Raw genomic sequence first — 26,707 nt, 5'->3', positions numbered from 1 at the left:
GTCGACATGTTACCTTGGTCTGCTTGATCACCAGATAAGTTTGCAATCGAGCACATTTGGGACATCATCGGACGACAGCTCCAGCATCATGCATGATCAGCATTAACCAATTCCCGTATTGACCAGCCAGGTGCAACAGGCATGAAACTCCATCCCACAACTTCTAGCAGCCGGCCCTTTACAACACAATGCATGCATATTTGTACTCTTGCATTTAACATTCTATGGGTTACACCTCTAATTAATCTACCAGCATTTCACATTTCCCATGGCTTACCTCATGTTTACATTAACCTGTAATATTGCAATGTTAAGTACATAAACATGTTACCTAGGCACATATATACCCAAAATTTTACTACTCTACTCTGATTATTTTTGGTGTTGCCATTTTTTTCCGTCAGTGTACATATGACGTAATGTGTGTAACACACCGGCAATATTCCGTCAGGAACGTGCAAGGTACGAAATAGATTACAGCAGAGCCTGTTGCGGGTGAGTATGGATGCTATGCCTTACAAAACCCAACTCAGCCACCGCATGTGGTGAGGTGAGACGGTCAGGCGATGTGTATAAATAGTTGACACAGCACCATCTAAGCGAAAGGAGGCGGAAGCCTATGCACACCAGCAACTGTGGAAGTGTTGAGTATATGTGCTGGAAGGCGCAGCGAAACACGAAGAAGTGAAGCCCATGAGCATGTAAATAGTAGTTACTTCTGTACTGGAATTGTCTTCTTTTAGTACAGCAGGACTACCACCATGGTGCTGTGACACTTGGGTCGCCATCCAGAATATTGAACAGAGCCCACAATTCGACCTCGCGTCAGGGCAGCCTGTAATGAAACACGAGGCGCAGAGCCATCACCACTGCCGGACCATGTGGTCCCTCGGACATAGGGCGCGAGCCACAGCGCTACTACAGTGAGTGGGTCGTGGCTGCTGCAGTGCTGGAGACATGAGCCTTGCCTCGGCCTCCGCTGCCCTACGTGCCGAGTCTGGAGGATCTTGCTGTCAGACGCAGCAGCAGCGGTGTTGCACCACCACCTGGCCACGCTGCACTTTGTCAGCATTGCGAGAAGTCACGCAGACACATGTAGGATGAAAGGGGATGCCTCAACAACACTGCCGCTGCTTGTAATGAATCACGGTGAAGGGCCATAATAAAGGAATTTGAAAAGCACAAAACAAGTCTACCGGCCCCAGTCCTACTTCATTACTGTCAGGATACTGAAATCACCTTGTTAGAGCAAGGTGAGTCAGGAAAATGTAATTGTTGAGTGTTTTAGTCATGGTAAAAAAGCTTGACTGCTGTGCTTTTTGTGAGGTGAATTTTATTACAAATATAGAGTCAATAAATCTGCCGCACTTCAGGGGTAATGCGGGTCATAATTGGCTAGTAGCTGTTAGATGTACACAGTGTAGCGTAGGTCATTCAGTACTGTGTACAGAATCAGTATCAGTAGTATGTTTCACATGTAAACGTTGTGGGTATATGGCTAGGCAGTGCTCAGAGTCGAAATGATTAATGATTAGACATAAGAACTAGGTAAATGTACTCGTATTTCATTTTGTATATCTTCCGATTATTGGCGTTTAAAGATGAATGTTGTGAAGGACAAAGCTTCTGCAGAGTCAGAGACGCAAGGTGTGTCGGAATCGGTAGCAGTTCACATATGATTGGAAAAGATAGTGCAGTTGACAAAAGACAATATGGAATTACGTGGTCTAGTGGAGTGCCAGTCGCCACAGCGAGGTATAGATTTGTCAACCGCAAATTTACTTGCTCCTTTCTGTGGGAAACCAGCTAAGAAGTATTTGTGTAAGATCTAAAGAATTTCGCAGAGATGGAAGAATGGTCTGATGTAGAACTTCTAAGGGTAGCAAAGTTGAGATTAACAGGAGAAGCAAAAAAATATGTGGGTATACAGAGGCTCTCAAGGGAGCTAGAACGTTTGAGGAAATTAAGGAGGGGTTAGTCCAGTAGTATATGAAACAGATTAGTGCGAGACATTTTACGGTACAGTTGTACATGGTAACGAAGAAGCATGCGGTGTTGGTGGTAGGATCTGCAGACAGAATACGGAACACCAATTGGTGTACGAAAGAGTTGGGACAGAATGCTATGGTGAATGATGTGATTTCACTAGAGGCTAAGCAGAGGGAGCTTGGAGCATTTTTAAAAGGATTGCCTTTAAAGATGTCAAGAAATGTACAGAAAGGGGCCCAACTGACTTGTGCGCATCTGTCAGATTAACAATAGAATTTTAAGAAATTGATATGGCAACTGCAGTTCAGGTTAGACATACAATGTTTTCAACCAATGTAAGGTCTTATAGGTGTGGAAAAATGGTTCAAATGACTCTGAGCACTATGGGACTTAACATCTGAGGTCATCAGTCCCCTAGAACTTAGAACTAATTAAACCTAACTAACCTAAGGACATCACACACATCCATGCCCGAGGCAGGATTCGAACCTGCGACCGTATCGGTCGCGCGGCTCCGGATCATTAGATGATACAAAGACGTATACAGAGGTGAACTGCGCGGTGAGAGAAATAGTAGGAAAGAGGAATTTCACGATATTTTTGAACACAAGGGCGCACGTGTTGGTTTCCATTGCGGATCTGGTTGAACATCAGCAATGGATTCCACCACGGTATAAATTACGTGGAGTGGGGGATAAATATGTCAGCCTTTGGGATTACTGGATGTAGGTTTTTGCCCGGATACGGTTCAGTTCAAACAATGTGTAGACACTCTGCCACACATGAGTAAGGACTGTGACATGATTCTGGGGTTGGATTACCTGTATTGTCATTGTCCCAAAATCGATCTTCGGCAGAATGCGGTATGGCATGACAGGAAAATGTTTCATCTGGATGAAACTGCTGCTAGTGTAGCGAATTAACAACCATTTAAACAGTGAATAATCACACTAAGACTCAATTCAGGGAACTGTGTACCTAAGGGTACTGGGGAATCACTTTGTGTTAATGTTGAGTCTAGCTTACCAATAGGAATTTTATGTGTGGTGGAACCACGGGAAGTAAATGAAGTAACGGATCACGCAGGGTGCTTAGCGAGAAGAAGTGTGTGTGAATGCTGAAAAAATGTTATCTGTGTTTGTGTATAATCTTTACGGTTAACGAGGGGATGTTGATTAATAATGTGAATATCCTACAGGAAGAAGAGTGGCACACAGGGTATGTCAGCCACGGACAGTCCCCAAAAGCCACTGAAACTGCTTTACGAGAGAAGATACAGAATCTAAAGGGAAGTGATAGAGATCGGGTGGGAGAGTTACTTTTATAATTTAGGGATTTTTTCCAGTAGGCCCATTCCCGGCTACACATATTACGCACCAACAGGAAATGTTTCACCTGTTTACCGCACGCCATGCAGAGTCCCAAGGTACTTGCATCCGATTGTGCAAGAATTTATCGATCAGCATTGGAAGGATGGGATTTCTGACGAGAGTAATAGGACAAGGAGGTTGAAGTGGGGACACGGAATCATCGTCGTGCCTGACAAATCAGCGGATGGATCATGGAAATATAGACATCTGACTGCTAAGACTGTAACTGACGCCCAATCTGTGCCGAACATTCAAACCATAGACTATTTGGGCCAGTGCAAGTCGCTCCAAAAGACTGACCAAAAACAGCATTTTCTTCACCGTGGGGTCATTATTAGTTTTGGAGGATACCTTTAGGATTAAAGAAGGCACCTGAGATGTTTCAGAGGTCGTTAGATGGAGTTCTCAAAGGACTGAATCCAAGTCAATGCTTGATCTGTCTTGAAGATATAATCGTCTATGTGAGTGATGCGGAACGACACATACCAAGCTTGAGGAAATTATTCCTGAGACTGAGGGCAACGAATTTAACTTTGACTACAGAAAAGTGTAATTTTGTGTTAGAAGAGGTGGCGTACGTTGGTCACATAATTAGTAAGGTTGGGGTTAAGATATATTAGTTAAAGCTACGCTAGAATTTTCTGTGTCTCTGTCAGAGAAGGAACTACAATCATTCCTTGGATTCGAAAATTATTACCGAAGTTTCGTAAATGGATTTGTGTATAGTGCTAGACCATTGACGCAATTACTAAACAAAAAGTTCAAAATTTGTTTGGTCAGAGGGTTGTGAAGACGCTTTTGGAAAACTGAGAGAAGCTTGATCTTACAAGGGGAGGCCACGACGCTTGGAACGCGGATTTACTGCAAACTTCGTACACTTGTAGTACTCCATGAGGACAACAAAATGTGTAAGCAGTAGCGCGTACTCCTCACGCGTTATTGAGAAAATCGCAAGATAATTTCGGTCGTCAAATATATACCTGTGCGTGGCCATTTTTACCATGAAACGGCGGCAGCCGAGTGCTGCCGGCACGGTAGCTCAGCGTGTTTGCTCAAAGAGCTGGTTGGCCCCTATAATAAAAAACTGAGTGGAAGGATGAACAAACAAACTTTAACAGATGTCATGCGACGTTCGCAACGACCGAACACAACGATAAAAAAGAGAGAGAGAGAGAGAGAGAGAGAGAAAGTGGTTAGCGTTCAATCGCCGGATCGAGTCCCGTACGTGTTTTTTTTTTATTCCTAGCACAGTCAAAATGGTTCAAATGGCTCTGAGCACTATGGGACTTAACTTCTGAGGTCATCAGTCCCCTAGAACTTAGAACTACTTAAACCTAACTAACGTAAGGACATCACACACATCCATGCCCGAGGCAGGATTCGAACCTGCGACCTTAGTGGTTGCGCGGTTACAGACTGTAGCACCTAGAACCGCTCGGCCACCCCGGCCGGTTCTAACACAGTCATTTTCTTTACTGTTTATATTACAATTGATATAATTGGGAAAATACGTGTAATCGGATGAACTTTTATTAAATTTACAATGTTATTTGGCAGTCTACAAATTTTTACTATCACAAATAATATAATATTCATAACTACCGACTAGTAAACGACCAAACGCATAAAGTGATACTGAAAATGTATACTTCTCCGTGTCTTCAAAACTGTTCGTATTTAATCGAAAAAGAACTCATAAATTGCTTCTCGTAAAGACGCTATTAAAATACACTCGATACTGCATGAACAATTATCAGCACTGATACTTAAGGAAATGCTGCGTTATGCGTGGTTTGCTTCCAAATTATCGGCTGAAAGAGAGGTTTTTGAAAATGTTAACGAGGTTTGTTTTTCCATGGGAAACCTCAAAAAACCTTGAGTATGTGGAAACAGCATTTATTCAATGCAGCTGGTGGCCGTTTAGCTACATGTTTTCCATGTTTTTACGAAAAATACCATCCTGCCATCGTACTCGTAACGTCGAAAGCGACGATTAATTGTACATCTTTCAAAAGCCGTCTGTGCCGGTCAAAACTTGGAGGTAACAAGTCGTTTCGGGCTCCTTCCAGGTATAAGGGATTTCTGAAATCACGGACAAGCATACATTTTCAGTATCACGTTATGCGTTTGGTCGTGTACTAGTCGATAGCTATGAATATTATATTATTTGTGATAATAAAAATTTGTAGACTGCCAAATAACATTGTAAATTTAATAAAAGTTCATCCGATTACACGTATTTTCTCATTATATCAATTGTAATATAAGTAGTAAAGAAAATGACTGTGTTAGGAATAAAAAAAAATAAAAATAAAACCTGACGTACCGGACTCGATCCAGCGACCCAACGATTAAAGGGCTTGAAGGCTAACCACTTTTTTTAAATCTCATTTTGTTCGCTTTTGTTCGTTGAATCTGCTCGGGGCGGACGTCGTAAGACATCCGTTTAAGTTCGTGGCCTCCCCTTGTTAGTGTTTCCAATTTTCAGTAAGGAATTCATTCTGGGAAGGCCATGAACCAGTATGTGTGGAACTGCGTAGTGTGCGCAGAGAGCTGATTTGTGTCCGATGGGATTACCATTGCAGACTGCCTGAAGCATTAGCAATTTTGGAATTTCTTGGGATTGATATTTTAGTTCCTTTCAACAAAATACCCACAGGGAATAAATAGGTACTCACGATTACAGATTATTTTTCGAGATATGTGGCAATGGTGGGAATGCCAAACCAACAGGTAGCAAAGGTGGCACAAGCTCTGGTAAACAACTGCCTATTGAAGTTCAGGGTACCTGAAATGGTATTACCACACCAGGGAACCAACTTTATCAGATTTGGTCAAAGAACGTAAGGACGAGTGATCTACATACTCAAGCTAATGGGAGAACGGAAAGGGTGAATAAACCATAAGGAAGATGCTAGGACACTATGGGTACGCACACCAAATAAACATCCCACCTGGGTTTCCTTTTGGCCGGCCGCGGTGGTTTCGCGGAACCGCGCGGCTGCTACGGTCGCAGGTTCGAATCCTGCCTCGGGCATGGATGTGTGTGATGTCCTTAGGTTAGTTAGGTTTAAGTAGTTCTAAGTTCTAGGGGACTGATGACCACAGATGTTAAGTCCCATAGTGCTCAGAGCCATTTTTTTTTTGGGGTTTCCTTTTACTATAAACGCTCTTAAATCTAGCGACTGCCTCTCTTATTCCTCGATTGTATTTGATGGAGTTTAGCGACTGTGGACCCGTAGGTGGATTCGACTACGTCACCAAAAAAGAAAATTCCTGGAAGCAGCTGAATTTTATTACTACGGCGAACGACCTTTACTTCATAACCACAAACTGCAATATATTAGTTAAATTCATGAACATTTGTAGAATCAACAGGAGCCGTAGAGCATGCAACAGCGGAATCTAGTCGAAGGAACGCCATAGTTGTGGAGGAAGGGGTTATTTGCTTTAGGAGACTTATCAGTGTCTCACAATTGTTGTTATGATGTACGGGTATTAATAAAATATTTTGAAAAATATTTTCCACATGAATTCATCGAAATGAGTCCACGTGCAAAAACATGTCACGTTTGCTTAAGACAGAGCAAGAATTTGTGGTTACCACATATTACTTAAAAAGAAGTCACGAATACATAAATATAAACATTTTGCAAGCGGATGTCATACTTTCATTTTTTGTAGCAAACGCAGTTTTTTATTGTATGGCAAATTATGGTTCAACATCATCATGGAAATAAACATTGATTCGTTGTTCTCCTTTGTAATTAATATTTTACCTTTCCTTTGATATAAGAAGAAATATTCGTTATATTTCCCTAAAATTCGAGTCCTTGATTTCTGTTAATTTATTCCAAGTAAGCGCAAATTGTACATGTATGTGGGTCCAAACATGAGGAAAAATTAAAGTATGAACTTAAAGTCGAATATTCTCAGCTTTGCAAGTTTTTAAAAAGAGAAACTCGAAACATCATTCATTTTCTATTATTCGTTCCTTGTCACATCTGAGTGGGACGGTGCCTCCGCTCACTAAATATTGTTTTAGTCTCTAACCTTCAGTTCTTTCTCTATCTTAATTACAGCGCTCAGCGGAATAGTTTTTATAGCAAGATAGCTGCGTTGCAGGTATTTTGTTCCACGTCTAGGGGATATCACAGTTCTTCTTATTATATTTGCCGTCGTCAACGTAGGATTTTCCTTTGAGCTCAGAAGGAACGCTTTTCAGAAGTATGGCTTCTTTTGGGGTACAAAAAGCGCCTTCCCCTCTGCGCAGACCAATATCACTCCGAAGCGTAAAAATTAGATTCAAGTGCTGTGCACAAAAGCCTTTTGTTCAATTTGTCGGAAGAAAATTACTGACTGATTTCAGTATAATGCACTGCTAAAAGACCACGGTACGAAATTTAAATAAAGCTCGTAGGATTCATAACGCCTTGGAAAAAATGTGATTTTGGAGAAAAGACTGAAAGGGCAAGAGCGAGTGTTCTGCTATAGCTAAAAGAGATTTTCCTATATGAGAAAGTCCGTGTTCAGTGGAAGTAATAATGCAATGAGAATATTGTGGGTTAGAATGCGGATGGTGGCGTAGCGCATATCTCGAGGTATACCATTAGAATGCCAAAGTCAACTTGGATACATAGTGAACACTCTCTCGAAATATGCAACAGACCTGTTATTACACGGATCCAGCATTTGCTCTGAAATATAAAGCGTCCTGGCAGTTTACCTACATAGAGTTCTGAATATGATGTATATATTTCATTCGGATACCAGTCGGCTGATAAAATAAATGTTGCGTAGAGGGAAGTAAATCTAACAACACAATCTCTGCCACAGGTATTTCATAAAAGTGGAATAAACCCCTTAAGAAGAGCTATTTGGTGATATCTTCTTGGATTAATTTCCTATGGTTAAGAAAACCCATTAAAATGTTAATGAGGTACAGCAAACCACGTTCCGTAAGTTCTGAATGTATCTCTATTACGACCAAACCCTATCATTACTCCAATTGTTACTTGGACAAAATCGGTACAGTAACATGTGGATTTCTATGAGGAGAAAGACTGCTTCATTACGCTTCTCTAGAATTATGTAATCTGTGCCTGAACGCACCTGTGATAAATACAACACGTTCGAAATAAACTTGTCTTTAAGTGTGAAGCTCAAACCAAAAGTGTGCCACTCAAGCATCCCTTCGTTCATCTCTTCGTCGTTGTTATCGGACAGTTCCAGATCAGTCGCGAGTATTTACATTTTAATACTGAAACAGAGTTAAATAACGTATCTCAATGTCATCTTGAAATTCATACCACACCGTCTTTGACACGTTGCTTTGATAGTAAGAATCTTGAAGAGATCGAGATGATCAGGAGATGATAATTACTGCTAATTCTAGACGGATCTAGTGCCACAAATAGCAACGACTAGTGCGAAGGAAATTATCTCGTTATTCACTTTGACATTTCGCCTCCGTAACTAAGGGGTAAGCTTGGCTGAGTACCATGTGGAAGACCTGGTTCAGTTCCCGATACTATTAGGGGTTTTTATTTGGTGGGAGGACTATAACGGAGTCCACTAAGCCTCGCAGTGCCAATTGAAGTGCAGCTCCAAGGTTTGAAGTTGATGACGACAAAGAGAGCGGTGACCCCATGCTCACATGCCCCATCCTCAAAACACCGTTCACTGAGGTGACAAAAGTCATGGGACGGATTTATTCCATTTCGGAAATCGTTAGGTAATTGAGTAGTCAGAGATCCACATTGTCAAGAGTGTGCCGGAAACACCGAATTTCAGGCATTACCTCTCAGCACGGACAACGCAGGGACCGGCGGCCCACACTTAACGACCGAGAGCGGAGGCGTTTGCGTACAGTTATCAGTGCTAACAGACAAGCAAAATTGCGTGAAATAGCCGCAAAAATCAGTGTACGACGTACGACGAAAGTATCCATTAAGACAGTGCGGTGAAATCTGGCGTTAATGGGTTATGGCAGCAGACGACCGACAAGAGTGCCATTGCTAATAGCACGACATCGCAAGCAGCGCCTCTCCTGGGCTCAAGACCATATCGATTGGATCCTAGACGACTGGCAAACCATGGCCTGGTCAGATGAGTCCCGATTTCAGTTGGTAAGAGCTGATGGTAGGGTTATAGTATGGCGCAGACGCCATGAACCCATGGACCCAAGTTGTCAACAAGGCACTGTGCAACCTAGTGATGGTTCAATAATGGTGTGGGATGTGCTTACATAGAATGGATTGGGTCCCATGGTCGAACTGAACAGATCACAGACTAGTAAATGGCTATATTCGTCTGATTGGAGACGATCTGCAACTATTCATGAGCCTCACGTTCGCAAACAACAATGGAGATTTTATGGAATGCATCATTTTGCTGGGCCGAAATTGTTCGGGATTGGTTTGAAGAACATTCTGGAAAGTTTGGACTTGGCCACCCAGATCGCCCGACATGAGTAGCAGAACAAGGCCGGCGCCACCTCACTCTCCATGTTCATAAATTTATTCAAGATGGCGGATCCAAGATGGCGGTGATAGATATGGGAATGTCGCAATGACGTCATGATGGGAAGTTCACATTTTGGCGGGTAGATAGGTCCATTGGGCTACCTCCTCTAACCTAATCCCCTCCCCAATCTCCCCTCCTAAACCTCCCCTCCACCCCATAAAATGGCGGGAAGTTCAAATTTCAGCAGGACAATGCAACAAACCACAGCTAACTCCACTAACCTAAGAAAATGGGTCACTTGAGCTACCTCCACAAACCTAAATCATCCGACCGCCACCTCTTCCTTCGAATTGGCGGGAAAAGGACACAACTTGTGCTGGGCTGCTGGATAGGATGGACGTAAGTATGTTCAGTCTTTATTTAAAGAATTTGAGGCAGTAGATCCATCCAGTGTGTCCACCATGAGGTTCGTAGTCCAAATAACCTAGTACACAGTACTGCCACCAGAGTGCACTTTCATCTCCGACACATGCACATACACAGATACAGAAAACAGGGCAGACGCTCTGCAAATGTGGGATATATGGTGTGGAGGCGAATGGATACAATCGAGTACAGTGCTATACTATGCCTGATCAGTGCATTTGCGCTAGGTGTTGACAGCTGTACTACATTTACAAGCAATTTTAGAACACGGAACGAGAGGTTATCTCATGATCGCATGGGTAGAACTCACATAAAATCGATGGAACTGCGAATAATACGTATAAATTGAGGGAATATACGCTGAAATGCAGGGAGATTGAGAAAGTACCTGCGTGTCTTCTGGTTGGAGCTGAACAATTTGTACATGGGAATAAGTATGCTACAGTAAGAGGAATCCGAGAAAACGTCGACATGGAAGCGAAGGGAATCAGGGAAACCATCACTATTTTTTCCATCGAGGCAGCATTCTACTGTATGTCTATTGAGGTAACAGTGATACACGCGAGTCGACTGCTGTCTTTAATGCTTTCCTGGAAAAACAGACAACCACCTGCCTACAAACTTACTTGTATCTGCGTTAATGGATGGAGTGGTCAGTTGAGATGGAGTTGCAACGAGGTACGATTTAATGGGAGACTGATGATGCATTCTAGAGAGAGAGAGAGAGAGAGAGAGAGAGAGAGAAGTTGTTGCAAGTCATTTTACCATTTTTTCCTGGTGTTCTGTCAGGATGCATCAGTTGTGTGCCTCCGTTCGACTCTTATACAACCGCTTGTTCTGTGTGGGTCTGACTGCTCGACATGGGTACATCTGGAGAAATCTTGTGCACTTTGATGGGCGAGGACTCGGCCAGCTCCATTCATTCACGAGACATGGAATAAAGCAGTCTACTTCTGGTCGGCTGCAGATTACATCGGTAACGGTGCTTCAGGGGGGGCTGGTCAAAGACTGTGCGAGGGGTCTTTCAGTCTCTAATTTTATCCTAAGACTGCGAGAATTCTCTGTGACTCCCATCCGCATAGACATAGATCGTAAATTATGCACTATGCTTGCGGTGTTAGAAATATGTAGGGCGCTGTCTGGTATACGTTGATGATGTATGTGTTCGAGAATTAACAAAAAAAAAAAAAAAGAAAAGGCTCTGAGCACTATGGGACTTAACATCTGAGGTCATCAGTCCCCTAGAACTTAGAACTACTTAAACGTAACCAACCTAAGAACATCACACACATCCATGTCCGAGGCAGGATTCGAACCTGCGATCGTAGCAGTCGCGCTGTTCCGGACTGCAGCGCCTAGAACCGCGTGGCCACCGCGGTCGGCGAGGATTAACAATGAATGGACATACTGCACAGTCATCTTTCTACATTCGCAATGATACTCGCAAAGTAGAAAAGAGGTGGTTCAGCTATGATGCGGAAACTGGGGAAACATGCTGTCGCATCATTGGTCGATGTTGAAATTACTGTAAAATTGCTAAAATTGTTCGCACTATCAACTGTAGTGCTTATTATTACAGTACATCGGCGGTGTCTTTTCCATCCCATCCATCCACTGACAGGCTGTTGGTTCCCACATAATAACGGACTGACAAAGGTTGTTTGAGTTGGGAAAAGAGTTTTGTGGATGGGTGACACCTTCTGGGGGTTACTAGCACTGAAGCAGTGATCGCATACATGATTGTAATATGAGGAAACGGAATGCCAAGCCATCAGCTATTCTGTCACTGTGACAGATGAGTTTAAATGTCACGGTCGTCAATCACCTTCAGACTTCAGTTTGATAACTCTCCACAACGCCGCCAAACTCTTCCAGTTTCCTAATGTTGTAACTTTCTTTTATTTAAAATCATCCAGTGTGTGTGGTGTGTTATGGTAGCTGCAGTAACAACATGGCTTATACCGTGCGGCGTCTAGTTTTCTGTGAGAAGCAATGGATCAAAACGTGTTAATGTCAGTTTAGAACCTGACACAGACCTCGAAGTCGTGGCACATAAAACAAAATGTATGGCAGTGTACAAAGCGTGATATAGCAGAAAAAAGGCAATTTTTCAAACAATGTTTCAAACAATGATACAGGGTCACAGCGAGGGTCTCTTCGACATAGCATACTTTGTGGGATAGTGTATTACTCCTACAGTACATGTGATAAAACTATAAACTGGCCTGCGCAGTGGATCAATACCTATATATTTAATAGGATCATCACATATGCTTGATGCCGGCACGCAGAAATGGTTCAAATGGCTCTGAGCACTATTTGACTTGACATCTGAGGTCATCAGTCCCCTAGAACTTAGAACTACTGAAACCTGACTAACCTAAGGACACCACACACATTCAAGCCCGAGGCAGGATTCGAACCTGCGACCGTAGAGGTCGCGCGGTTCCAGACTGAAGCGCCTAGAACCGCTCGGCCACAACAGCCGGCCCAACACGTAGACGGTATTTGTTTTCCGTATATGGGCGGAAAGAGATGTGGTAAAAGTCTTATCAACTTCTCTGTCAGATGAAATTCGTGGAGCTTTTATAGTTCGTAATTATTCTCTGTTGGACGATTCAGAATAATGAAGATAGCGTGGTGGGCTGATAGACGTGTATGGGCCTTGAGGGACGTGGATCTGCTCCGGATTGTAGTATCTGTATGCCGTTTGGGGACGCATCACAATGCAGTAGCAAAATCCTCGTCCTTCTCCCATTCCCGTACTGTCTTTTATACTACCTAGTGCTACAGGAGCAGGCCTCATTTGGCGCTGACCTTACATGTCGTACACTGTTGGCAGAGCTACGACAACTTGTTTCCATTTCCATCGAATGGTCAAAACACGTACCTGCTGCACTAACTCAGGTGACTCTGTTTCTACACGGGTTGGAGAAAGTGGTGGACATGGCTCTCTCCGACTTCTGCTCAGTTCTGACTTAAATTGGAACGCTTACCTGCACACAGCTACAGAAATGGCAGCAGTTGCAAGATGCATAGGGACTACCTAAAACCACATCGAAATTTTACTGTAGCAGGCAGGTTTGAGAAAAGTGACTTCTTTTGAGATATGAGAGTGCCAGAAATATGATTCACTAGTGGCTGTAATCATTAAAGGACTTCTCCATAGGATCCAACGCAGGTATGTGGTTGAATAGAAGGACTTGATTCCAAATCATAGACATCATCTCTAGCCAACAGCGTAACACTAGAGATCTGAGAAGTCTGTGTACATTTCTTACGACCTCAAACAGCACACCATCTACTACTATTTGTGATCCTTCTCAATCAACCATCGCATATAACCCAGTCGATATATCACCGAACCTCTGACATCGTTCAAATGGCTCTGAACACTATGAGACTTAACCTCTGAGGTTATCAGTCCCCTAGACTTAGAACTACTTAAACCTAACTATCCTAAGGACATCACACACATCCATGCCCGAGGCAGGATTCGGACCTGCGACCGCAGCAGTAGCGCGGCTCCAGACTGAAGTGCCTAGAACCGCTCATCCAAATCGGCGGGCTCTAACATGGTATCGATACAGAATACATTACATATACTTGATAAGTATCTAGCGGCGGCATGAGGGAGTTGCAAATAGCGGTTTAATACCATGTTCCTTAGCCGAATCACGAGGTTGCAACGTCGGCGACGTGTTGGTCTGATACTATATACTCCTGCGATCGCCGTCATGGTATTTGTCTGGGCAAAACACCACCTCATTCAGAGGCAATGTCGTACCTCGATTTTTAAAGCGGGTATAGCTTTTAACATTGATACTTGTATGCATCTATAAACCGTCTCGGTATTTGTCTGGAAAACCCACGTGATTCGTAGGTAACGCCATACGTGGATTTATAAAGCAAGCATAGTTTTTAACACGGATTCTTGTGTGCACCTGTAGAACCAAGACCGCTTGTGACAGTAACATACAGTAGCTGTTGTGATCGGGTTTTTTAACATGTGAGATGATTACGGCTCTCTTTCGAAGACACAGTGGTATCACTCACAAGAAACACTTATGAGACATGTCCATCCATCACTGATTTTCTCTCAGTATTATTTTGTATCGTAGGAAATCAGCTATTGACGAAGTATTATATTTAGTAGTAGGGGGTGCATGATAGGTTCGCCTTGAGCATCAGGCTTATAAAGTATGTGTTTGTGTTCTGACATGTGCAAAGGAAATGACTATGTAAAGTCGTAAGGAAGGTATGGATTTGACATGGAATACTGTGATAGCAAAGGGAAGAATATGTCAAGTCATAAGAATGGTACAGATGTCTCTATTTCCAGAGCCATACCCGTCAGCAGGGTGTATTTCCGATACTTTGCTCATTGTCGAATGTCGTTCAACTGAGACCACAATCGTAACATTTAATTCTAAGTATAGCAATCAAATATATCTGTGACCAATTTCCTAGGATGATGATTCTGCCTGTGTGTGCTTGGTGTACAGCGTCGGTGGCCTGTGGTGGGAATGATTAACGTTTCCTGTTAATCGCAGGAACCGTCCAAGTGGGAATGCCTGTTGGGATGCAGGAATGTAGCTGACTTAATGTCATCATCTAGATGGCCGAATAGCGAACTAATACTTAGTATGTGTTGGGCAGCTTTCGTGGTCGCGTGGAAATTTGAGAAGATTCAGTATGGACATGTGTTTGCACTGGACCATTATTCCCTTCCATGTAAATTATCCGGTTGACTGCTTCTGCACATTTCGCACCTTTATTTCATTGAGGGAACATCGATTGTGGTGTGTGGATCTAGTAGGTGAAAGACAGGTAGAAGACACATTTTCTGGTTCTCTAGACATGAGACGCACCTAAGTTGACTTTGTATATTATGGGGATGATTTGGAATCTGTTACATCACCGACATCGGTATTCGCGAGTGGAAGTATTAGTTTCCTCTATCTTTTTCGGGTTTTCATGTAAAGGGCTTCGCAGATTGGATAAGTTTCTAATTACTCACTGATTTACAGCATGATGCATCTTGCTTAAGTTTCGGGTTTGTAGAGAAATAAGGTCTATATCTTCGGAATTATGTTATGAGTGATACCACTATGCAAGTGATATTGCTATGTGCTTGATATCGAGAAGTATCGCGAAAATGGTATGATACTGGCAAACCATGCCAAACTACATATATTCTTGTAAATCCAGAGTGTAGAAAAGCAATTCGACCTCGAATTTGTGGAACAGTTCTGAGAGTGACTTCGGTCTGCTGAGGGTGCCCTGCTCATGGGTTGGGAGTGGATGACTGCCCGACCTCGCGGGAAATATTTAGTGGAGCGATGAGTATACCTACAATGCATGTGCTTATACTGTGTGTCTTCGCCGTATATGTACGAGTGTCTGGCGGCCGATAGCTATACGAATGACGTAAAAGGGGCGAATTTTTATGGCACAGGATACGAATTCTATATTTACTACATCGACACGGTACAAAGTGATATATTGCTGGGTTGTAGCTTGGTTTCACGCTCTAGTATTTAAGCTTCTATCCGCAGTGGCATAGCGGTGTAACTGAGTAAGACTCTTTCCATATTTGACGATCTGTAGGCCACTTTGCAGGGTTTAATTGTCGGTGCAATATGGTGATCTGTACAAAATAGTTTTCTGCCGCTGAAAGTCTCGTCTGCAGAAAGAAAATAAAGGCAGACGGTGCTTCCACATCTGCGCCATCAGTAATTCGGCGGGTAAATTCATTGAGAGCCAATCATAATGCTCTATTCATTCTCAAGACATCCTTTGTGCTGGAGAGTAGGAGCCTCTACATAGAGGTCAGAACGTTTGTGTTTCAGAGATGTTCGCTGAAAGCAGAACTTAACGATTTCCAGGAAGGGTAACACATGATGGACGGTGTACCCTGTTAGGACCATCAGGAGGACTGCATTTGGCGTTATTCTGCGCTATTTTTCGTAAACTGGTTCTGTTACGACTAGAATTTCTATGCAGACAAGCTGAGACATCACGAAAGCACTTACAAAACCGACCATTAACTATTCCTGCAGAACTTTACAATTTCCGAGAGGTCGACATGGTTCTTATTTTACATAGCCATGTGACATCAGTATAAAATTGAGAACGTTTTAGATGATGAGTCTCCACACACACATTTTGCAGTGATGCGTCAGTCACGCTGGCCAGGTAAGCACGCGTGCAGGGCTAGAGGTAGCTCTCATTATGATCACTAGGGAGAAAGCAGTCGATGTTATTGTGGAACAGATTTCTATAGCATGACCTGTGACGTCAGTATCCATAGGCAGAGGGGTGTCACGCCAGCAACGGTAAACACGCCCAGAGGCGTCTCACATATGGGACCGGCGTGAGCTCACTGCCTAGCATGCGCATCTTGGAGTTTTGCAGGGGAGCAGTTCGCTGATGTGTCGCAGTTGACTATAGTTCGAATGCGTTTTTTTATGTGCACTGAGTGTTTGTGCAGTGCATTATTTTCGACTGTTTAAGCGTTGTGAGCGTGTTGGCAGAGCGTTATAAATCCATTATTTCGGTGATTTATGAGTTGTTTTCATGTCTGTCGAATTATTATGTGAACTGGTCTGTAGGCTGTGCAATGCATGATTTCGGCAGTTGACGATTAGCAAGCGTGTTTGCAGAGCCATTTTCATCTATTATTTTGACAATTTACGAGTTCCAGAATGAGATTTTCACTCTACAGCGGAGTGTGCGCTGATATGAAACTTCCTGGCAGATTAAAACTGTGTGCCGGACCGAGACAAGATACTGGCAAAAGTAAAGCTGTGAGGATGGGGCGTGAGTCGTGCTTGGGTAGCTCAGTCGGTAGAGCACTTGCCCGCGAAAGGCAAAGGTCCCGAGTTGGAGTCTCGGTCTGGCACACAGTTTTAATCTGCCAGGAAGTTTCAATTTACGAGTTGTTTGCGTCTCTGCACATCAGTGATCTGCATTATTTTGTTGATTTACGAGGAGTTTGGAAGTCTGTAGACTATTTACTGCGACCTTAAGCACGCCAGCGTGAACGTTTTGTATCAGTGTAATGAGTAAAGTAGGTGAAATCTGTCCCTAAATAAACTGTATGATTTATTTCGACAGTTTATAATTAGTGAGCGTGTCTGCACATCAGGGAACTGCACTATTTCGGTGATTTGCGAGTAGTTTGCAAGTCTATAGGCTGTGAATTGCGACCCCAGGCACGTCAGTGTGTGTGTTTTGTATCAGTATAATAAATAAACTACTTGAAATCCGTCCCTAAATAAATTTATCCAAAATAAATAAAGTACACTCCTTCCTCTCTCCAGCAGCCTATCACAAGCTGAGTCATTTTCCCACTATTTTTCCCCCAGACCGTCATTGGATGAAAGCGCACTCTGGTACTGTATACTAGGTTATTTGGACTCCAAACCTCATGGTGGACACACTGGACTGATCTACTGCCTCAAATTGTTTAAATAAAGACGGAAAATAAATACTTACATCCATCCTATCCAGCAGCCCAGCACAGGCTGCGTCCTTTTCCCACCAATTCCAAGGGAGAGGTGGCTGTCGGATGACTTAGGTTAGTGGAGGTAGCACAAGTGACCTATTTTCCTGCCATTTTCTTTGGTTAGTGGACGTAGCCATGGTGTGTAGCATTGTCCTGCTTGAATTCGAACATCCGCCATTTTATGGGGGGGGGGGAGGGGTTTGGACGGGGTTAGGTTAGTGGAGGTAGCCCAGTTGACCTATCTTCCCGCCAAATTTGAATGTCGCACCATGACAGCATTGCGATGTTGCCATATCTATCGCCGCCATCTAGGATCCGCCATCTTGGATCCACCATCCTGAATAAATTTAGCAACAATGGAGAGTGAGGTGGCGTTGGGCTTGTTCTACTACTGACACCAATCCTATGGAACATTTATGGGGCGATATCGAGGGTCAGTTCGTGCACAAAATCCTGCACTGGCAGGACTTCCGCAATTATAAACTGCTATAGAGGAAGCATGGCTCAATATTTTTGCAGGGGACTTCCAACAACTTGTTGCATCCATGCGAGGTCGAGTTTCTACACTATTCTGGGCGAAAGGAGGTCCGTCGCGATATTAGAAGGTATTCCATGACGTTTGTCACCTCGTTGTATGGCAGTGGAGGGCACGGCAGCCGGTTGGCAACAAGCAGTCGTCTGGGCTTGATCGGCGGGTTAGTTTCTATTCGCTCTGATAGGAACTTACCTCAGATTAATGAATAACTAGCGCACTCGAACTGTGTGTTGCAGACTTTGTAATTTATCTTGCCATGTATCAGGAGTGGCAGACGTTTCGAGAACTATCAGAAGCATGAGAGAGAGTCCGTTTTAAAACTGAACTTAACGTTTTTTTGCATGCATCTGTGTCAGTAATGGATACATTTCTAGTTCATTTATGAAATACCCTTAACGCAAATACAACTGCTGTCACTTCAATGAGAAATGAATGGAAGAAAATTACTCGTAAAATGACTTTTCATACGATTGACAGTGATATGAGAGAACCCTTAAAGCTTCAGAGACATGCGAACTGCACACACACATGCTGTGTACTTTAAAATGAAAGTGGAGCTAAAAGACGCACACTGTTTCTTGACTAATCAAAACGTACAAAAAGTTGAAAGTTGATTCTTTGGTGCGACGATCTTTTCCCTAATAATGGGGACTTTTCATTGCCGCGAACTTCAAATGCAACAAATACAGTGCTTATCATACTCTGTCTACCCATGAGTGCCAAGACGTCTTAAGCCTCCGACTTTTTCTCTAGGTTAGATGACAAAGTAAACCCGCAACAGAAATCTAATAACTACCGGACTTCAGGTCGACCTATCAGGGTTCGAACTTTACTAAGTGCGTCCTAGTATCTTTCTCTTACAGGGTGAATGAGATTGGTGATCACAGGAGGGACGATGGAGTGGTGGTATGCACACTGAGGAAAACTTAACGAACTAAACGGATAAAGGACATTTATACACGAAGTGGAGCATACTCCTGAATTTCATTAATAATGTAACACGTATAATATCTTAACGCTATGGTTCTGTGTGGGCAAACTGTATCAATCACCATTAATCAGCATACATTAGACTGGGTCAGGGACGCAACATGGACGCACATTTCGTCACACCCAAAGACTCAAACATTCACAGAATAACGGAAGGTATAGCTTTCCATTTTCTAGCAGAAGTTGAGTCTAGAAAACTGGCCAGCGCATCGCAGCAGACGAAATAAACCAGAAACACGATGCATGGAGTGAATCGTGACTGCTTGAGGAGCAAGTACTGCCCCATCTAAATTTAGTTAAATGAGATCAAAGTTATGAGTTACTAGAATCCAATAACGCTTTTAAGAAATGACTTTAAGATAACAGAAAATTAACAAATCGAAACATCTGAGCTAACTCCCAGCCAAAATCACCGTCGAAATGCTAACAGGAGTGGGACATCATACTGATCACAGACCAGCTCAGAAACTCTCCTGCTACTCTACTCTGCTGCGCCTGACTATTATATAAAATCCACCCTGCCTCGCCTTCATTCACGGCAAAATTTGGAGGGGGCGAACTGATCAGTCAACAAGACGAAAATTTCAGTGGTGCCAGACGCCCGGTCCAATCAGAACACAAGAGAGACGACTCCAGTTTACTAGTCCACAAAATTTTCCACCAGTCGAACATCTAAAATTTGAAGAAACGCATCCCTCACGCGTGTGTCTGAAAGAGCCAATCGCGAGGGCGCCCTTTGAGATAATGTGTGCACATAGCGCTCCGACGCTCCACCTGAGTGGAGCCTCCAGCCCTGCCGTTCCTAGGTCTCTGTTGCAAAGCTGAAGCAAGAATGTCCATCTGAATTCACCCAAATTGTATACGTTTGCAGTTATACCACATTCATTCAGTCCACCGATCATCCATGCTTTAACAGAAGGTAACACGTGGTGAGCTTTTGACATGGTACCTCACTGCAGACTGTTAACGAAGATATGAGCATGTGGAATCGGTTCCCAGATCTGGCTCGAAGACTTCTTAAGTAATAGAACCCAGTATGTTGTCCTCGACGGCAAGTGTCCATCAGGGATAAGGGTATCGTCAGGAGTGCCCCAGAGAAGTGTGATAAGACCGCTGTTGTTCTCTATAAACATAATTTGGTTACAGGGTGGGCAGAAATCTGCGGTTTTTTTGCTGAAGATACCGTGGTGTACAGTAGAGTGGCGAGGTTGAGGTACTGTAGGAAGATCCAAGACGACTTAGACAAAATATCCAGTTGGTGTGATAAATGGAACTAGCCCTACAAGTGGAAAATGTTAGCTAATGCGGATGAGTAGGAAAGTCAAACCTATGACGTTCGGATACAGTATTACTAGTGCCGTGCTTGACATAGTCAAGTCGTTTAAATATCTGAGTGTAACGTTGCTAAGCAATATGAGATGGAACGAGAATGTGAGAACTGCGGTAGGGAAGGCGAATGGTCGACTTAGGTTTATTGAGAGAATTTTAGGAAAGAGTGGTTCGCCTGTAAAGGAGACCGCATATAGGACACTGGTGTCACCTATTCATGAGTGCTGCTCGGGCGTATGCGATCCGCACCATCTCAGACGAAAGGAAGACATCGAATCAATTCAAAGGCGGGCTGCTAGATTTGTTCCTGGTAGGTTCGAACAACACTTAAGTGTTACGGAGATGCCTCGGGAACTCAAATGGAAATCCCTGGACATTCTTTTCGAGAAACACTACTGAGAAAAGTTAGAGTACCGGCATTTGAAGCTGACTGCCGAATGATTCTACTGCCGCCGGAAACCTGGCTGAAAATTACTTACAAGTTCGTGGCGCCCTCAATCGGTAATGGTGGGATTCAATACGGTGTTGGCCCACCTTTAGCCCTGATGACAGCTTCCACTCTCGCAGGTATACGTTCAATCAGGTGCTGGATGGATTTTTGGGGAATGGCAGCCCATTCTTTACGGAGTACTGCACTGAGGAGAAGCATCGATGTCGGTTGGTGAGACCTGTCACGAATCGGCGTTCCAAAACATCCCGAAGGTTTGCTATAGGATTCAGGTCAGGACCCTGTGAAGGCCAGTCCATTACAGGGATTTTAGAGTCGTGTAACCACTCTGCCACATGCCGTGCATTAGGAACACGTTCCCGATCGCGTTGAAAGATGCAATCGCCATCCCCGAATTGCCCTTCAACGGTGGGAAGCAAGAAGGAGCTTAAAACATCAATGCAGGCCTGAGCTGTGATAGTACCACGCAAAACAACAAGGGGTGCAAGCCCCCTCCATGAAAAACACGACCACACCATAACACCACCGCCTCCAAATTTTAATGTTGGCACTACACACGCTGGCAGATGACGTTCACCGGGAATTCGCCATATCGACACCCTGCCATTCGTCACTCCACACAAAGTTTTTCCACTGTTCAGTCGCCAAATGTTTACGCTCCTTACACCAAGCGAGGCGTCGTTTGGCATTTACCGCCGTGATGTGTGGCTTATGAGCAGCCGCTCGACCATGAAATCCAAGTTTTCTCACCTCGCGCCTAACTGTCATAGTACTTGCAGTGGATCCTGATGCAGTTTGGAATTCCTGATGGTCTGGATGGATGCCTATTACACATTACGACCCTTTTCAACTGTCTGCGGTGTCTGTCAGTCTACAGACGAGGTCGGCCTGTTCGCTTTTGTGCTGTACGTGTCGCTTCACGTTTCCACTTCACTATCACATCGGAAACAGTGGGCCTAATGGTGTTAAGGAGTGTGGAAATTTCGCGGACAGACGTATGACACAAGTGACACCCAATCATATGACCACTTTTGAAGCCCGTGAGTTCCGCGGAGCGCCCTATTCTGCTCTCTCACGATGTCTAATAATATTGAGGTCGGTGATATGGAGTAACTGGCAGTAGGTGGCACCACAATGCAGGTAATATGAAAAACGTATGTTTTTGGGGGTGTCCGGATACTCTTGATCACATAGCGTACAAGTTTTTGGGTGCACGGATTGAAAACTTTAAGTGATATGATACATCTACTAAAAAGCTTAGTTTTTTCTATTTTTCCATAAGAATAATAGCAGACGTTGGGGACACACAATCCAGTAAGTTAACATATTTTACATGTTTTCATGCACTTCTTGTGGCATACTGTGGTGGCGTCAAGGGTATTCGGGACACGATGTTCTAATTACCATCCCGAATTCGTGCAGCTGACGTGTGGCAAGGCTCTCGTAGTAATCCATCGACGTAGCAATGCACCAACCAGCGGTGCACTCCTTCATCGACACATAGCCAGTCAGTCATCGGGGCGTTATTTATACGCAGCGTCTGAGCTACCGGGAAGATGTTCGAGCTGGCGACCGTAACCAGCGACCGTCCTTCTACCGGACTGCTCTCGCATCCGCTGGACAGCCGCGTCGTCTTTATCGGCCACGAATACGCCGATATTTTGAGTTTGGGGCACCCTGCTGTCTTTCCTCTGCGCTGCCGCCCAGCGCTGAGGGCTTCGCCGCGCAGGGCCAAGCGCCGTTGCGGGGGCCGTGACCACCAGCTGCCATCTCAACATTTGGTGCATCAGCACCGCAGAGCCACCACGATGCCAGACAGCAGACGCGACACAGCGTCGCTTCGTTGTGGGACGCGAGATCGACGCTTGGCCACACCGTGGAACATGGACACTGTGGATCGAGCCGGGCTGCGCCACCGGACGAGAGTTGTAGAATGTTGGAGTAATAAATAGGTGACATTCACGCCGTCTGTCTTGCTGCAGCCATCTTCACCTCTGGAGGACTCCCGTAGCTCCTGCCAGCCCTTCGAACCCACAACGCCCAGGGAGGGAAAGCCATCGCCGTCCTGATGAAGCACGGCTCCTCCACCACTCCGCAGCGGTCATTGCGAACCGCCACATGCTACCGTCCACCGGGCTGCACTGCTACGTACTGATGCCTTAAGGTATAGATAATACTGTGGAGCGGCTCTTCAATCAGGGAAGTGGACTTGTTACTCAAAAGAAATTAATTATAATTAAGTCTGGCGTTCACACATACAGTACGTCTGTTTAAGCAATTGGGAGTGTTAACCAGAACCGCACTGTGGTTTATTCATTGATGAAATTTTATATCAAAAGTGGTTGCAGTCTGATGGTAATAGAGATAGTCACAAGCACAATAAAAGAGAGAAAAGTGATCTATACTCCTCTCTACTAAATTTAACTTTGGCCCAGAAGGAAGTGAACTACACAACTATAAAACACTATGGCAATCTTCCCAAATCAATAAAAAGCCTTAGAAAGTTTTCAGATGAAGCTTAAAGTTATTTATCCTTACGAACTAATTCTATACAGTAGGCGAATTCTTGAATATAAATAAATGGTCATCATGTAGACATATATAATTTTTAATTGCCTCTGCTAGCTTTCGTTCAGTTGACTTTTAGCGTGAATGTGATCTCTGGAAAATGTAGTTGGCTAGCGAAAAAGTAACGTATGTGGGAGCAGCGCCAGATGGAGCTAATGACAGGGGATGCGGCTTGCGACCTTTGTCCTTTGCGACGATTTCTATGGGCTACTGGTTGCTGTTGACCCTCTGTCGCAGAAGTGGTGCAACGGTAGTACGTCTGACTCTTTTCTAGGGATCAGTAGAATTGTAATTCGCATTCAGCCAGTTTGCTTTAGATTTTCTGCGGTTTTTGTTGCATAATTTCGGACGAATTCAGGGTTAATTCCTTCAACAAGTTTTGTTCAAAATGGTTCAAATGGCTCTGAGCACTATGGGACTTAACTTCTGAGGTCATCAGTCCCCTAGAACTTAGAGCTACTTAAACCTAACTAACCTAAGGACATCACACACGTCCATGCCCGACGCAGCGGTCGCGCGGTTCCAGACTGTAGCGCCTAGAACCGCTAAGCCACTCCGGCCGGCCTAGTTTTGTTGACAGGACCTCAAACTCTAAACTGTTTCTGTGGTATTGCAGTGACTGATCTATCAGATAATACAGCTCCACGCTGTAGAGCGGTAATGTTGTGACCAATTTCGTGGTTTTCTTCGTAAACATGTAATACTCAATGTTAATTAACTTAGTACCTAGCTAAATACGTTCGCCTGAATGCGGAATTTGCAATTAAAGATATAAACCGTGATAAGGTGCACCACATGCTAGAATGAGCGGTAGACACTCTGTATGTACTTGCATTATTGAACAGTAATTGACTATAGGTAATGGCTACAGGCAAAGTATATTCTGCTTACCTATTTCATATAAACATAACAAAACTCACACTGGATTTACAATATATAAGACACTGAAGACTTTACCATGGTAAGTCATAGTTGTGTTGTTGTTCTTGTCTCCAATCTGCATAATGGGCTGATACCGCTCTCCAGGCTACTCTATCCAGTCGAAACCTCTTCTTTCTGAACAGCTACTGCAACCTACGTTCGGATTTGCTTACTGTATTCAAGCCTTGGTCTCCCTCTACAAATTTTACCCTCCACACTTCCCTCCATTAAGCAACTGACAATAACTTGATGCCTCAGGATATGTCCTGCTAGCCGATCTATACTTTTCGTCAAGTTGTGAAATAAATTTTACGACTGTACCTAATGGTTACTGCTGCTGAGTTCTCGCTATTCCTAACAGCATCCCATACTAGCAAACCAGTTGCGTGTTTATCTGCGGTTACTCATACTTTAGGTGTTCAGGCTATGCACAATCCTGTTTAAAAAGAATAGCTCGATGTAGTCACAGGGTCGAGCGGCTCACGTGAGCCATTATGCCCCAAGCTAATTCGCTGCAAATAATAAATAATAAAAATAAATAATAAATAATAATAAATAAATAATAAATAATAACTGTGACCGTGCATCAAATAGTCTATGCATTGGCTAGAATTGCAAGTTAGTAAATTACACAGAAATATAAAATAATAGATAAACGAATAATTTAATAAAAATCGTTGTATTCTAATGCCCGTAGTTGATGAAGGCTACAGAGAATTATGTTGAATAATGTTTATTCAAGAAAAGACATCTCAAATAAACGGTAAGTGGTCCTACGATATTCAGTCAAAATACAGATAAAAATACTCTTATCAAATACAGTAAAGTTACGTTGAGAGCGTTACGAGAATAGTAGCAAGATCCCCAAAGTAAATTATTATGAAAGATACGCGAAAACTAATCGTGATCACAAAACACGAAATATTCACCAACTCAAAACAATTCACAGTTCAACAAGATGATACACCAATTGACACACGCGATGCAAAGAATGGTAACTCATACTTTTTCTATTTTCAGTTCCTTAAATAAAGTGGCAAAAGTTAGAGTCTTATTCTGGAACACATTCAGACCTCTCGAATATAAAGTCCCTTCAAAAGTTAGAGTATTGTGGCGTCCGTTCAACACCCAGAAACAATCACGTATATGACTGAATCGCGCACGTTACTGTAGACACGTCTGCCTTCTTCAAGAACTCGCCACAAAGTCGAATCGCTCCCCTGTGCTCTTCTCTAGAAAAATCCGTCTCCATTTGATCCCAGAAATGTTCCACCACTGTTCAACTCTCACTCGCTAAATGCCATGCCCACCAAAAATACATCGTCCTTAAGCTCTACATGAATCAAGTTGACCACTTCTCGGACTAAATTAATATATTACAACAACATTTAAATAAGGAAATGTCATAAACATTTGGTTACACTCAGATCATTTACAATAATTATAAATAAAGGTTTGTCCATATGTCAGTATTCTTGTGCAGGTGCGCACACGATAAATGACAACAAAAATTCAAATGTGTGTGAAATCTTATGGGACTTAACTGCTAAGGTCATCAGTCCATAAGCTTACACACTAAGTAACCTAAATTATCCTAAGGACAAACACACACACCCATGCCCGGGGGAGGACTCGAACCTCCGACGGGACCAGCCGTACAGTCCATGACTGCAGCGCCTCAGATCGCTCGGCTAATCCCGCGCGGCAAATGACAACAGATTCTCGTTATAAATTATTTGTACAATTATTTATGCCTTCTTAACAGAAGCATCTTTTGGTTATCTTTTCAACTGTGGTGTCCGCTAACACATGCAACTGACCAGTTTTAAATTAGCACAGATTTTTAATAGCACTTGCAATCAACATATAAATGAGGTACTGCTAAAATAGTATACCATTGATTAAATAAAAGCAGAAGTATGGCTAAAGGTGAGGTATTGACAGTATGTTCATTTTATGTGTAAATGTGGAGAATAAGATGTTGTGGCAAACATTTGCACACTGAAAAGGATATAAAAGACGTAGCAAATCGATAAATAAATTAGATACAGATACAACCTTTCAGGGAGAATACTATAGTGCAATTCTATTATCTGAGATATAGTATGTTGAAATCGCATGTAGCGATTAGAAGTTGTTAATTCAGAGATTCCTTG

This window comes from Schistocerca nitens, chromosome 3, assembly GCF_023898315.1.
Source record: "Schistocerca nitens isolate TAMUIC-IGC-003100 chromosome 3, iqSchNite1.1, whole genome shotgun sequence".
NCBI classification, from domain to species: Eukaryota; Metazoa; Arthropoda; class Insecta; order Orthoptera; family Acrididae; genus Schistocerca; species Schistocerca nitens.
This window is presented reverse-complemented; position numbering follows the sequence as displayed.